Here is a 15,688-nt window from a genome sequence, read left to right as displayed (position 1 = left end):
CGATTTTCGTCCAGATCACTTGACATTTTGGAGATGTTTACCTTAATCCGAAAATTAGGCAAATTTTCTTATGCTCTTGGCTTTTGAAGGGCAATATTAAACTTAATGGGTCTTATATATTTGGAATCATCATAAAAGGCCAGTCCTTTTGGTATGAATTGTTAACACAATTCTATATTTTAGAGTTTTGGCTGTCGTTGGACCAAGTCATTCCTTACTTACAACTCCGATGACCCACTGCCCCGGTATCTAAAACCAAGAAAAGAGAAAAAAAAGATGCCGTATGTGCAGAATATCGTGGGTGTCGAGGGGAAATCTTCTGGATTTTCAATAAATTTTCGTTGTTTTTAAGCTAAGGGGTTGAAAGTTTCGTACATAGGGGTTTCAAAAAGGTGGTTCTAATAGTATACTTTTTGCTTTGATATGACTCTATTTTTAAGAATTATGGATTATTGTATTTCTTACAAAGCGACGTAGTCATCTCTTCCTAGGTTGCTAGCTACCACTGCAACCTTGATCCACCTATTTGTCCCTGCAGATGTTGGCTTACTTGTAGCTGTCGGCTTATTTGCGCATGCAGTTGTAGTCTTAGTTATGCATGCAGCCTTTGGCTTACTTGTGCCTGTGGCTTTTTGTTTATTTGTACTTGCAGCTGTTGGCTTAGTTGTACCTGCAGAAACAGGGCTTTATTTTATCTGTAGCTAGTGACTTAGTTGTATCTGTTTCTGTTGGCCTAGTTGTGCCTGTTGCTGTTGTCTTAGTTGTGCTTGTTGGCTTTATTTTACCCTCAGGTGGTATATTATCAATTTAAAAGTTTGTTTTATCATCAAGCCCGTATTGATTTATTTGACATGCTGGGTCCCGGTGGCTTCGCCGCCGGGCCCCAGCATGGCACGCGGCAGGCTTCTATATATGGATTCTCGTTGTCTCTTCTGTTCTGTATTTTTTTTCTTTTTTTTTTTTTTTTTCTTTTTTAGTTTCTTTTTAATTCTTTGGGTTTTTTTTAGTTAGTTTTTTTATATATTGACGTCATACTTAGTGATGCCTACCAGATTTTGCTTAAAAAAACAAAGGTTCGGCGATATGTATTTTATAGCGACGAAAAACAAGCCAAGGTAAAACAAACCAAACAACTTGAAAGTGATACCGATGATTAAAAAAACGACGTTAAAAGGACTATCAAAATGGCAGAAGAAACAGCCGAGGAAGCTGCTCAAAGAGTTAATTCAAAGAGAAATTTTAGCATAAATCCTACAATAGCGGTAGAAACAGCCGAGGAAGCGACTCAGAGAGTTGAATCAGAGAGGATTGCGGCTAAAAGAGAAAGTAAGAAAAGAAAGCGTGCCGACGTTACAGACCGGGACACAAGGAATATAAATGACGACCGGGACACTCAAAGAGAAATTACAGACCGGGACACAAATGATGACTGGGACACAGGGAATATAAGTGACGACCGGGACACTCAAAGAGAAATTACAGACCGAGACACCGGGACACAAATGGCGATCAGGACACAGGGAATGTACATGACGACCGGAACACAGGGACACAATTACAACGGGGACACCGGAAAGGAACAGGGGGGGTATATAAATGACGACGGGGACGCAGGGAACATTCGATTAGCAATCACCATCAACAAAGCTCAAGGGCAATCATTAGAAAAATGATTGGTTGGTGGGGGTGCTTCGCGCCCCCACCAACTAGGTGCTGGGGTGGCGCGAAGCGCCACCCTAACAGCTAGTTTTTATATATATAGAAGATAGATTTCTGTAACTGATGGTCAGAGCTCGTTTTTCACTATAAAACAAACCCATTTAACTAATCCAATATTTGTATGGTTCGTTCTTCTAATTACTCATTTTTAATATTACTATCTCTAAAAAAAGCATGAAGTTTTATACTTTAATTCCTTGAAGATTTTTGTCTTCATTTTTGGGATTCAAATTTTGCTAATTGAAGCTAAAATTTGACAAAAAAATAATACAATAAAAAATTCGTTGTTAACTGACTTAATTTTATTGGATTTTCTTTTTTCAGAAAACACAAAGCAAATTTTGTCGTATATTTCAATTTTACGCCGTTTTATGAGAAGAAACAGGGTGTTAGAAAGAACCCATAACATACATAATTTCTGCATAATGAATAATACAATTGTAACTCCAGTGTTCTACTCTGTTTTAACTTTGGGAATATTATATTACTTAGAAAAGAAGAAGAAAGTGCCCGTTTTGGATGATATTGGTGATTATGCTGAAAAGTTTATTGGCAGTATAAGAAGATTATTTTCCGCAGTAAAAATTGAGCATAATGTAGTAGACCATAATAGAAAATATAAACCTTATGTAGACATAGATGGATCACAGCACTGAAAAACGACGCCCAAATATGCTATTGTCTAGTATTTCATGCAAACTTAACAGTTTTTAGTTTTTTACTGAAATATATCAGTGTTCAGTTCTTTATATAAATGTACCAGTGTTCTGTTTTATAGGTGTGTTTGCTTTATCTGTAACAGCTTTATCTGAAAATGTACCAGTGTTTAGTTTGAGATGTAATTTTACCAGTTGCTGTTTTATATATTAATTAACATTGGACGGGATTGTTTCTTCCTAGGTTGCTAGCTACCGCTGCAAGAAGGATAATTTAGGTATAACATAAATTATTGTAAAATTGGGCCCTTGAACTACATATATCCTTCAACTACATGGTGCCCACTGTCTTGACTAATAATACTGCTGCAACCCTGACTGATATAAAAATCACAAACAGGTAAAGACTATGGCTTTTTCTTATTTGGAATAGTAAGAGACAAACTTCGGAGAATCAGACAGCTAAGTCAATACGTGCCATGTTTCTCTCTACTAAATTTTAGCAATCTCTACAGCCATCTACCGATGAAGCTTGCATAATCCCCATTTATGATTAGCTAGTTTGATCCTTTATATAACATATTTTAGAGAAACAGTTTTTTTAAGATGTTTGTATCAATTTATCTTGTCAATAAATTATTTCAGTTAACTTGGGCTAAAGTTAGACGTATCTATAATTATACCCCGGGTAAGCAGTTTTTCAAAAGATACTTTTATTCTCATGACTTTTAGTTACTATGTGCCGTAATTCGTCCTTTACTATGTTTCGGCTATATCCGATGAAACTTGCGTAGTCTCAATTTATAACAAACTATATAGATTCTTTATGCAATCCAGTTAGTATGGGTTAGAGTATGCTCTTTATTATAATAGCTCCTTTATGAAGCTCTTTTAAAAACAAGTTTTTTTTTACTGAAAGTAAGGAGTGACATTAAAACTTAAAACGAACAGAAATTACTTCGTATATGAAAGGGGCTGCTTCCTCATCAACGCCCCGCTCTTTACGCTAAAGTTTGACTGTTTCTCTCAACTCTTCTTTTTAAAACAGTAAAAAACTTTAGCGTAAAGAGCGGGGCGTTGATGAGGAAGCAGCCCCTTTCATATACGAAGTAATTCCTGTTCGTTTACATAACAATTGATATATGTGCGTGTGGCAAACCTCGTTTTTGCCATTCCACTGAGTACATCCAGCATCGCACTGACCCAAACACTTCAAGGTTTACTATGTAGTTTATCAGTGATTTCAACTTTTGCCGGAAGACACGGGCCGTAATGTCATGTCTATGAACCGCCGATTGTCCTTGAAGTAAAAGCTGCTGTATCTCGTCCCAAGATTGATTACATGTAAATGTAATAAATAAATCTGGACGACCATAGAGACGAACATACGCAATAGCATCTTGAGCATATTCATGCATATGACGGGGACTGCCAGCATATGACGAAGTAAAATTGTTAATCTTCCAACGTTTGTGGTATTACCGTCAATTACAACTGCATCTCGCAAATGAATGTATTGTTCAGAGCGGAGGTTGGTCTGATCCAGGCGGATATATAGCAAACGTATGTAGTTATCCCAGTGTTGGTCATTCTCCAATAAATTCAGAGCTTGGCATGCACTACGGTAAGTGTCATGTATAGTACCGTTTACAGTTCACAAATACTCAAAGGACCTCGGACCGGGTACATTCACCAAAAGCAAGCGGAGAAAGAAACATTATGTTGATTGGGTCGAAATGGTGTAGAGTCTTCCTATCGTGGTATCTTTGAAGATGGTAGGTTGGCCATCGACTGACTTACCCTGTTTTCGACGTTCAAATATTTTATTTTTAGCATTCCACGTGTAATACGAAGGCACTTCAGTATACAGCAGTTTTTTATAAAAGAATCATTTTGACAAAACGAAAAGAAAGCAGTTAACGTTGTATCCGGTGGATTCAGGACTCTTTGTTGCACGTTGGATTCCGAAAAATAAACACGTTGACCATTCTGTAAATGTACCACTAAGTGAACAACAGCTGGACTTCGTTCATGTATCGGAAATGAATGAATTTGCCAAACAGCTTCATTACTGCTTATGTATCTTCCAGCCTGATAATGTACGATTTCATCGATATCACTGATTTCGGACTGCAAGCCAAAAACTGCCATGTCACTGCCTTTGGTGACGTATTTACATATGTATTTGATTGCCTTTACGGAGTTACAGTATTCAACGTTTATGTGTGCATTAAACGTTTTTGACAATAAAGGTGAATATGGAACAACCCACTGATTATCTACTTCGATGGTGGTACCGCTATGCTTCTTTATTATTGCTGTTTTACCGCCATCTTCAGTAGATCTTCTTCTATATTGTGGGTAACCATTATTGCCAGTAATTGTGTTGGGTACTAAAAGTCGAAGATATTGCTTTGTACACCTTCCTTTGGCCATGCATGGTGATTTTTCATTCAGTGCACCGCAAGGTCTATGCATCATATTTTTTACCACAATATTATATAAGCCCTTATCGACATTTTCATCAGGAATTTCAGCGGAAATCACATCGTCAATTTCATTAGAAGAAATTTTATCAAATAACCATATTAGTATATGTGCTTGTGGCAATCCTGATGACAACGTGAAAACAGGCTTGAGGCTCAAAGAGAAATTACCGACAAAATCATGCCGAGGAATCACAAGAACAACGTGAAAACAGGCTTGCGGCTCAAAAGGAATAATGCCAAAAGAAAGCATGCCGAGGAACCACAAGAACAACGTGAAAACAGGCTTGCGGCTCAAAGAGATAATGCCAAAAGAAAGCGTGCCGAGGAGTCACAAGAGCAACGTCAAAATTACCGGCCTGGCATTCAGGCACAGCCCAGTCGATGATTATAGCTTGAGTAGATGTGTTCAAATCGGGACTATGTCTAAAATTTGTCCCTATTGCAAGGCCTTGAAATTTCATAGAGAAACAATAGGAATGTGTTGCGCCTCAGGAAAAGTTAAACTTCCTCAACTGGCTGCACCACCAGAGCCATTGATGACTTGATGACGTTACAGACTGGGACACCGGGACACAAATTACGACCGGGACACAACGAATATAAATGACGACCGGGACACTTAAAGAGAAATTACAGACCGGGACACAAAAGACTTCGGTCACTTTTTCGATTACCAGCCACCAAGAATTTTACGTTCGTTATTTTGAAAAATCTTGCTGAACGCAGGGAAGAGCAACGTTTGATCTACCAAATCTATTTTGTAGTTTTCTTAGAACTCAACCGGATTGTAAGAAAAAAGTGATCCCGCTGAAGCCCCATTTTGACCGGAGGTGCCCCCAACCCGGGGCACCTTCGGTCGGGCTTGGGGCACCTTCGGTCAGCCTTGCAATTATACGAATTACCTCCGTTATCCTGTCTTTAGATGGCTAAATATACAAAGCTTACTTATGTCTTCGTTTATTGTTTGTAAAAATAAGCCAAAGTAACAAAATCACATCATTTATTACTGTCGGAAGGAAATTTTCGACATCACTTTTGATACAGAGGCAGAGATGGTTGAGTTCAGCGACTTCACTTTTCAGCGGAGACTTGGAAAAAGTGAAAAATCGACGTCGCTGAACTCAATCATCTCTGCGACACGTGCCGTACCCCCACTTCTGCTAGGAATGGGCAATTTCATCTTAACATCCGCCAAATTGACATAGCTTTCATCCACTACTTGTGGGAAAAAAAACTTGCTAGAATCACTGTCCTTTCTGCGAAGGAAACTTACAAAAACTTCACTGTTATCTTTTTCTTTGACGAATCCAACGTAGTGCAGTGAACTGTTCTTGCCTTCGAACTCCACCAACACATAGTCGCCAATACTAAGGGTCCCCAGTGCAAGTGGCTCAGTTAGCTCGTCATCACCAATATGTAGACTATCATCCGTGTCATCATCCAGATGAACTGAAACAACAGATTCTTCATCAGTCGACTGATCGCACAAAGACGTTTGCTGCTTCCTCTTCTGACCCTTGCTTTTCGTTTGACTTGTTGGCTTCTTCATATTTTTTTTCAGCAATCTTGCTTTTGCTTTTGCATCTTTCTCATCTTGCTTTGCTTTCTTAGCCATCATAGCAGCTTCAATTTTATCTTTCTCTGGTGTGTCTGTCAAAACTCTCGATGCACCCTTTTTCCTTCCGCCTCTATTGCTCTGTTTCCTTAGCAATGCCTTTGGATACGGTCGGACATCTTCGGGGGTCAAAGCATTAGAGTAACGAATCTCTGCAGCTGGTGTTGCCGGTGCAGTTGACGGTGACGGGCAAGGATCTAGTAGATCCGATACTGGTGGGTTTCTCTCTGTTGCTGATGGGCACGGCTCTGCCTTAGGACGGTCGCTGACAGACGCAGCATAAAAATCCTCATCAGAAAAAGCATTGCGGTTGAAGGGCCAAATGCCAGGCTTCGAAAACCCAGAAATGATGTTGTTCATGGTCAGTGCATTTGGATAAGCATTTCCTACAAGCTGGGCAATATGGGTGATCTGGATCCTCTGAAACGGATTTGAAGTCATCCAATCATGAAATGCTCTTTTCAAAGCAGACTTCAGTGGTCCATAGATAGTAATATCTAGAGGCTGAAGACGATGACTGCAGTGGGGTGGGAAGGATAGTAAAACAATGCCATTTGTACGGGCGTACATGATAACGTCGAGACCGATGTGGCTCTCATGGTTATCGAGCAATAAGAGGACCGGGCTGTCCTTGGAACATCGAACTTGTTTCTTGAAATGCTGTATCGCCTCGTAAAACAATGTTGCAGTCATCCAACCAGTTGTTTGGGCTAGGCCGAGACTTCCTGCAGGGGCCCCAAACATCATATGATCCTTGAACTTTGCTCTGGGGAATACGAAGACTGGTGGCACGGTTCCACCAATAGCATTAACAAAGCAACAAACAGTAACAAGTTCACCCCTTTCAGCTGTGGTAACCTGACCAACCTGCTTGGTACCGGTTTGTGCTATCACCTTGGGGCTGTCAAGTACAGTTGTGACCCCCGTTTCGTCACAGTTCCAAATGCTTTCTCCTGTGAATTTGTATTTGTGCAGGACAGCCTCCAAGTTGTCAAGGAATCTGTCAACATTAGCACGATTGAAGCTCGAGCTGCGAGCTAAGCTAGTTTTCTCTGGCTTTCTGAGAGACAAATCACCTTGCCTTATCATAAAGCCCTTCATCCAGTCTGGCCCAGCCATCTGTGCTTCTTCCCAGTTGTGAGGAACTTTCTTATCTAGTCTTTTTGCATAATCATATGCAAACTTTCGTGTTTGCATCAGGGTCATACCATAATGGACTTTCGAACAATGTTTCAAATAAACAGCAAGCCTGGCCCTCTTCATTGGCCGTGAAAACTTTTGCAGTTGACAGTCTCTCTTTTCTTGTCGGAAGAAAAGCACTATTGAATGTGCCACCACTAGAGGTTCCAGACTTAGAGACCCCAGCTTGAATAGGCACTGGTATGCCCCCTTGCTCTTGCTCGCGTAGTTCTTTTGCTCGGCGAACGTTGTCGATAAGGGTTGATTTCGGTATTCCGAAAGCTGTTGCAGTACTACGAATTGAAGCTTTGTCCATCAAAACTTTGGAAACAGCAATGTCATAGCCTCATCTGACACACCCTTCGGGCGTTTTGGAACTCTGTTCCGAACCATAACCAATGATCTGGAAGAAACAATGAAATTAAGACTTACCGAATTTGGCAGTGTAAAAATGACCTACAGTAAAAGAGAAGACACAAACGAACTTATTTCCGGCGTAATAAGTTCGTGGAACTTAATAGCACGACCCAACAAGCGTCAAAGAAAATGCACTGTGGCCCGAGCGCGTCATTTACAGGCTTCATTTCTTTTGGACACACTCGCTGATGCAGCGGAATATCACTGCCCTTCTCTCGTTCTGAAAGTAACAAACTCTTTTGGTACACCTTACTTTAGTTCTATGCTGGGAGCATCAATGTTAACCACAATTGAATTGTAGAGAGACTATCTTTAACTTAAAACTGGTAAGGTTACGTTATTCATCAGGTTGGGGTGCCTCCGGTCAGCGACCGAAGGTGCCCCGTCGTGGACTGACCGAAGGTGCCCCAGCCGCCATTTTGTCAAACTTATTTTCTGACCCGAAAACAGAGAAAGATTTCTCCTTAGAAATACCACTATCTTCTAGTCCTATCATTTCTAGTGTATACAAATTTAATCATCGAAATCCATGCCAAACAGAAGGGGAAGGCTAGGTTCAAACAGAAGTAGAGAAACTTACTTTTCGCAAAAAAAATGGTACGAAACTCTCTCCAGCTAAACTGGCTGAAGCTAACTGAGGGAAATTTTCTTCGGACATCCGCCTTGGATAAACAACCTCCCCAGTGCCATCTAGCATAAAAATACGTAAACTCAAAATGAGTTATTGGGGGTGACCGGAGGCACCCCGTGACCGAAGGCGCCCCGGTCTCCCCTATTGATCTGAATACGGATTGTTTTCCCATGGACAATTATATGTTGCATGCTAAAGAGTTGGTAAACTTAACAATCTATTTATATGCACAGACAATGTGACACCGAAGAATGTTGTATATTCGTAAGTTTATATATATATATATATATATATATATATATATATATATGTGTGTGTTTTTAACTACGTAAAACTTGCGAATATACAACATTCTTTGCTGTCCCATTGTCTGTGCATATAAATAGATTGTCAGGTTTACCGACTCTTGAACATGCAACATACAATGGTCAATGGGAAAACAATCCGTATTCAGATCTATACCTCATGATTCTAATGATTGCCCTTGAGCTTTGTTGATGGTGATTGCTAATCGACCATTCCCTGAGTCGCCATCGTCATTTATATATCCCTCTGTGCACCCCGGCGTCCCCTTTGTAGTTATGTCCCTGTGTCCCGGTCGTCATTTATATTCCCTGTGTCCCGGTCGTCATTTGTGTTCCGGTGTCCCAGTCTCTGATTTCTCTTTGAGTGTCCCGGGCGTCATTTATATTCCTTGTGTCCCGGTGTCCCGGTCGTCATTTATATCCCCCTGTGCCCCCCGGCGTCCCCGTTGTAGTTGTGTCATTTATATTCCCTGTGTCCCGGTCGTCATCCCGGTATACATTCGTTTTTGAATTGGTATATGATGAAATAAATTTTTAATTTTTTCCCTTTTTTTTCCTTTTAGTTTTTTTTATTGGTTTTGACCTTTTTTTAGGTTTTTTAGTTTTTTTCTTTTTAGTTTTTTTGAAGTTTTTATCTTTTTAGTTTTTTATTTTTATTTATATTTTTTTAGTTTTCTTTTTCTCCTTTATTTTTCAGTTTTTTTTCCTTTTTTTAGTTTTTTTTTCTTTTTAGTTCTTTTAGTTTTTACCTTTTTTAGTTTTTTTTAGTTTTTTAGATGAAAATTTTTTTAGTTTTATTCCTTTTTTTCTTTTCAGTTTTTTTTATTGGTTTTTACCTTTTTTTAGCTTTTTTAGTTTTTTTTCGTTTTTTCTTTTTACTTTTTTTAGTTTTTATCTTTTTTATTTTTTTTTTATTTTTATTCATAATTTTTTTTTATTAGTTTTTAGTTTTTTTGTAGTTTTTGCCTTTTTTAGTTTTTTCAGTTTTTTTTTTAGTTTTTAGATTTTTACCTTTTTTAGCCTAACCAGGATTTGAACCTGGGACCTTCATTCTCCGTTCTGACACCCTCTCTCACCGAGTGACTACTCCAGCATGTTCATTTTGGTGTTTTAAATGGTATATTATTAACCAAATTAATGTGTTTTACAATATACTAAGCATCGTCATAACAAAAATGACGACAACTATTTCATGACGTCAGTCAACACAGAAATTAAGTTCTGAAATTAAGTCATGAAATTAGTTGCCGTCATTTTTGCTTTGACGGTGACGTCATTCAAGTTATATAAGACATATGTTCACGTAGAATCTATTAATGTTTAAGTTTACAATGACTGATGAAGATGCTCAAAGAGTCTATGCCAAAAAACTTGCTGCTGATAGAGAAAGTCAGAAAAGAAAGCGTGCCGAGGAACTATCAGCAGCAAGTTTTTTGGCATAGACCTCTTTGAGCATCTTCATCAGTCATTGTAAACTTAAACATTAATAGATTTCTACGCGAACATATGTCTATATAACTTGAATGACGTCACCTTCAAGCAAAAATGAGGGCAACTAATTTCATGACGTTAGCCGAAACATGACGTCACCTGATCCACTGGATCTGTATATATATATATATATATATATATATATATATATATATATATATATATATATATATATATATATATATATCTATATATATAAAAATAAGTTGTTGGTCTGTCTGTCGACTGACGTCATGTTTGTGTGTCGACTGACGTCATGTTTGTCGACTGACGTCATTATAAGGATTGAGCTGTATGTCGTCATGAAGTTGTTTGTCGTCTGACGTCATGTTGTCGACTAACGAAACTACAGACCGGGACAACGGGACACAAATGACGTGTTATGTCTGTTATAACGTAATAGAGGCAACAATCTTGACAGGGCCTTTTGAGGGTGAGCTTTTCTTATTCCACGCATTCTCATGATTCCAATGGATCTGCCTTTTCAACCTAAAAGATTGCAATTCCCAATTTGATTAGCATATTTAGTTTTCAGTCTAGAACCACTAAAGCTATTATGTAAATATCAAAAATATTTATGTTGTCTGAGCAATAATTTTAGTTTTTATTTCAAAATAGAAAATTACCTGACAATTTTAGAATTATATCTATCTATATATATAAAAATAAGTTGTCTGTCTGTGGATCAGGTGACGTCATGTTTCTGTGTCGACTGGCGTCATGAAGTTAGTTGTCGTCATTTTTGCTATGACGGTGACGTCATTAAAGATATTTAAGACATATATGTTCACGTAGAAATCTATTAATGTTTAAGTTTAAAATGACTGATGAACTTACAATGGCAAAAGCCGATGAAGATGCTCAAAGAGTCTATGCCAAAAAACTTGCTGCTGATAGAGAAAGTCAGAAAAAAAGCGTGCCGAGGAATCAAAAGAACAGCAAGGAAACAGGCTTGAGGCTAAAGAACGCAAAACCGCGCAGTTAGATGAAGATCCACCTGGACAGCGAGAGTCAAAACATATCAAAACTGAAAATGATAGCGATGATGATTGGGTTTGGGATCTTGACTTGGATAAGGTCATCAATGCCTACCAGATTTTAGTTAAAAAACAAAGGTTCGGCGATATGTCTTTCATAGTGAAGCTGAAAAATAAAGAAGAAAAAAAAACTGAAAAAAGAAAAAATGTAAAAAACTAAAAATACTAAAAAGAAAAAACACTCAAAGAGAAATTACAGACCGGGACACAAATGACGACCGGGACAGAGGGAATATAAATAACGACCGGGACACCCAAAAAACTTGCTGCTGATAGAGAAAGTCAGAAAAGAAAGCGTGCCGAGGAATTAAAAGAACAGCAAGGAAACAGGCTTGAGGCTAAAGAACGCAAAACCGCGCAGTTAGATGAAGATCCACCTGGACAGCGAGAGTCAAAACATATCAAAACTGAAAATGATAGCGATGATGATTGGGTTTGGGATCTTGACTTGGATAAGGTCATCAATGCCTACCAGATTTTAGTTAAAAAAACAAAGGTTCGGCGATATGTATTTCATCGTGAAGCTGAAAAATAAAGAAGAAAAAGAAACTGAAAAAAGAAAAAATGTAAAAAACTAAAAAATACTAAAAGGAAAAAACACTCAAGAGAAATTACAGACCGGGACATAAATGACGACCGGGACAGAGGGAATATAAATAACGACCGGGACACTCAAGGAGAAATTACAGACTGGATACCGGGACACAATGACGACCGGGACACAGGCAATATAAATGACGACCAGGACACAGGTATTTAAGAATATCGTTCAAAGACAAATTTTTAATTGTAAGAAGACCGTTGAAAGAGCAATTTCTAATTGTAAAATGACTGAAGAACCTACAATGGCAACACCCGAGGAAGCTGCTCAAAACGAATGTATTCACGCCGAAGTAGCTGAGTTGGTAAAGCGTTATGTTTCAGGTTCTAGGTCCGAGAGGCTCCAGGTTTGAACCTTGGCTTTAGCATTAATACAAAAGAAGAAAAAAACTACAAAAGGTAAAAACTACAAAAAAAACTAAAAAGAAAATATATATATATATTTATATATATCATGTTTTCCACAAAAATAATAATTTAGTGCTTCTGCTTAAAAACAGCAATCGAATTGATGCCTCCTGATACGCAACTATGAACAAAGTGGCAATCGTTGTGGTCGGTGATCAGTTCTTACCTCGAGATAATATTCTTTATAGGCGAAACAATCAGTTGACAAGAATTGCTTAAACTCATCGATGCTACGATGCCCTACAATATCCTGACGAATATAAGACGCCCGGAACACTCAAATAGAAATCACAGACTGGGACACCTATATATATATATATATATATATATATATATATATATATATATATATATCTATCTATATATAAAAATAGTGTCTGTCTGTGGATGTGTGGATGGATGTGTGGATGGATGTGTCAGGTGACGTCATGTTTCGGCTGACGTCATGAAATTAGTTGCCGTCATTTTTGCTTTGAAGGTGACGTCATTCAAGTTATATAAGACATATGTTCGCGTCATGTTTCGGCTGACGTCATGAAATTAGCTGCCATCATTTTTGCTTTGAAGGCATCATTTTTGCTTTGAAGGCGTGACGTCATTCAAGTTATATAAGACGGATGTTCGTGTAGAATTCTATTAATGCTTAAGTTTATAATGACTGATGAAGATGCTCAAAGAGTCTATGCCAGAAAACTTGCTGGTGATAGAGAAAGTCAGAAAAGAAAGCGTGCCGAGGAACTACCAGAGCAACGCGAAAGCAGACTTGCTGCTAAAAGAGAAAGTGAAAAAAGAAAGCATGCCGAGGAACTACCAGAGCAACGCAGAAGCAGACTTGCTGCTAAAAGAGAATGTGAAAAAAGAAAGCATGCCGAGGAACTACCAGAGCAACGCGAAAGCAGACTTGCTGCTAAAAGAGAAAGTGAAAAAAGAAAGCATGCCGAGGAACTACCAGAGCAACGCAGAAGCAGACTTGCTGCTAAAAGAGAATGTGAAAAAAGAAAGCATGCCGAGGAACTACCAGAGCAACGCAGAAGCAGACTTGCTGCTAAAAGAGAATGTGAAAAAAGAAAGCATGCCGAGGAACTACCAGAGCAACGCGAAAGCAGACTTGCTGCTAAAAGAGAAAGTGAAAAAAGAAAGCATGCCGAGGAACTACCAGAGCAACGCAGAAGCAGACTTGCTGCTAAAACAGAATGTGAAAAAAGAAGGCGGGCCGAGGAATTACAAGAACAGCAAGAAATCAGGCTTGCTGCTGATAGAGAAAGTAAGAAAAGAAAGCGTGCCGAGGAATCAAAAGACCAGCAGGAAATCAGGCTTGCTGCTGATAGAGAAAGTAAGAAAAGAAAGCGTGCCGAGGAATCAGAGCAATCTGAAAGTTATCGCCTGGCATTCAGGTACAACCCAGTCGATGATTATAGCTTGAGTAGCTGTGTTCAATCGGGACAATGTCCAAAATTTGTCCCTATTGCAAGGCCTTGAAATTCAATGGTGAAACAATGGGAATGTGTTGCGCCTCAGGAAAAGTTAAACTTCCTCTATTGGCTGCACACCAGAGCCATTGAAGACTTTCCTTACTGGAACTACGTCAGAATCTAAGCGTTTTTGTCAAAAATCAGACAATACAACTCATGTTTCCAAATGACGTCGTTTGGAGCCCAAATCGAAAATCCAGATCAATTTATGTCTACTTTTAAAGTAAAAGGGCAAATTTATCATAAAGCAGGGTCCCTTCTACCATTATTAGGCGAGAATCATAAATTTTTACAATTGTACTTCATCAGTGATAGAAATTCTGAATTGAATGCACGTTGCGAAATTTCTCCCAACGTTGAAAGGACAATCGTTTCCCAATTGCAACATCTTTTCCACGAAAATAATAATTTAGTGCGTCTGTTCAAAACAGCCATCGATTTGATGCCTACTGATACTCATAAAATTGTTATTTCCGCTGACAAAACGCCTCCTGGCCAACATGTGCGTAGATACAATGCTCCGACTATCGACGAAGTGGCAATCGTTATGGTCGGTGATCAGTTTTTACCTCGAGATATTATTCTACATAAGCGAAACGCCCAGTTGTTAAGAATTGCTGAAACTCATCGATGCTACGATGCCCTACAATATCCTATCATTTTTTGGGATGGAGCCGACGGCTATCACTTTAATATTAAATTGATGTATCCAGCCACTAACAAAGAAATGAATAAGAAATGCAGTGCAATGCATTATTATTCCTATAGACTAATGATTCGGGCAGGATGAAGAAAATTATATTTTAAAATGCCGTGAATTGTTTCACCAATTTGTCGTGGATATGTATGCAAAAATTGAATCAGAACGTTTGCTATATATCCGCCTGAATCAGACCAAGCTCCGCTCTGAACAATACATTCATTTGCGAGATGCAGTTATAAATGACGGTAATACCACAAACGTTGGAAGATTAACAATTTTACCTTCGTCATATGCTGGCAGTCCACGTCATATGCATGAATATGCTCAAGATGCTATTGCGTATGTTCGTCTCTATGGTCGTCCAGATTTATTTATTACATTTACATGTAATCAATCTTGGGACGAGATACTGCAGCTTTTACTTCAAGGACAATCGGCGGTTCATAGGCATGACATTACGGCACGTGTCTTCCGGCAAAAGTTGAAATCACTGATAAACTACCTTGTAAAACATGAAGTGTTTGGGTCAGTGCGATGCTGGATGTACTCAGTGGAATGGCAAAAACGAGGTTTGCCACACGCACATATACTAATCTGGCTACATAAAAAAATTACTTCAAACGAAATTGATGATGTGATTTCCGCTGAAATACCTGATAAAAATGTCGATAAGGGGTTACATGATATTATTGTAAAAAATATGATACATGGACCTTGCGGTGCACTGAACGAAAATTCACCATGCATGGCCAAAGGAAGGTGCACAAAGCAATATCCTCGACTTTTAACAACTTGCTCTCCATCAGCTCCTACGAGTTATGGAAAAATATAAGTCAAAAATGTCCGAAGATATACTTCATCGAAAACAGTTAGAGACGTCAGACATGACTTTTGATTTTACACCAGAAATTTATAACTACACTTTAGTTGTTATAGAAGATATTTGCATAAGTATGGCAAACAAAC

The 15,688-nt window shown here is 38.6% G+C and overlaps 2 long non-coding RNA genes across 2 annotated transcripts in view; one reads left to right on the top strand and one right to left on the bottom strand.

The window, feature by feature from the left end:
• Window positions 1-15,688, bottom strand: part of LOC136031757 (uncharacterized) — a 216,168-nt gene that overhangs the window by 175,306 nt on the left and 25,174 nt on the right. The window lies entirely within an intron of this gene.
• The window catches only part of LOC136031751 (uncharacterized), a 7,297-nt gene continuing 4,530 nt past the window's right edge, over window positions 12,922-15,688 (top strand). Inside the window, exon 1 of the long non-coding RNA XR_010618574.1 lies at window positions 12,922-12,967. This is a non-coding gene — a long non-coding RNA (uncharacterized LOC136031751). The remainder of the gene's footprint in view (window positions 12,968-15,688) is intronic.

This window comes from Artemia franciscana, chromosome 10, assembly GCF_032884065.1.
Source record: "Artemia franciscana chromosome 10, ASM3288406v1, whole genome shotgun sequence".
Classification (NCBI taxonomy): Eukaryota; Metazoa; Arthropoda; class Branchiopoda; order Anostraca; family Artemiidae; genus Artemia; species Artemia franciscana.
This window is presented reverse-complemented; position numbering and strand designations above follow the sequence as displayed.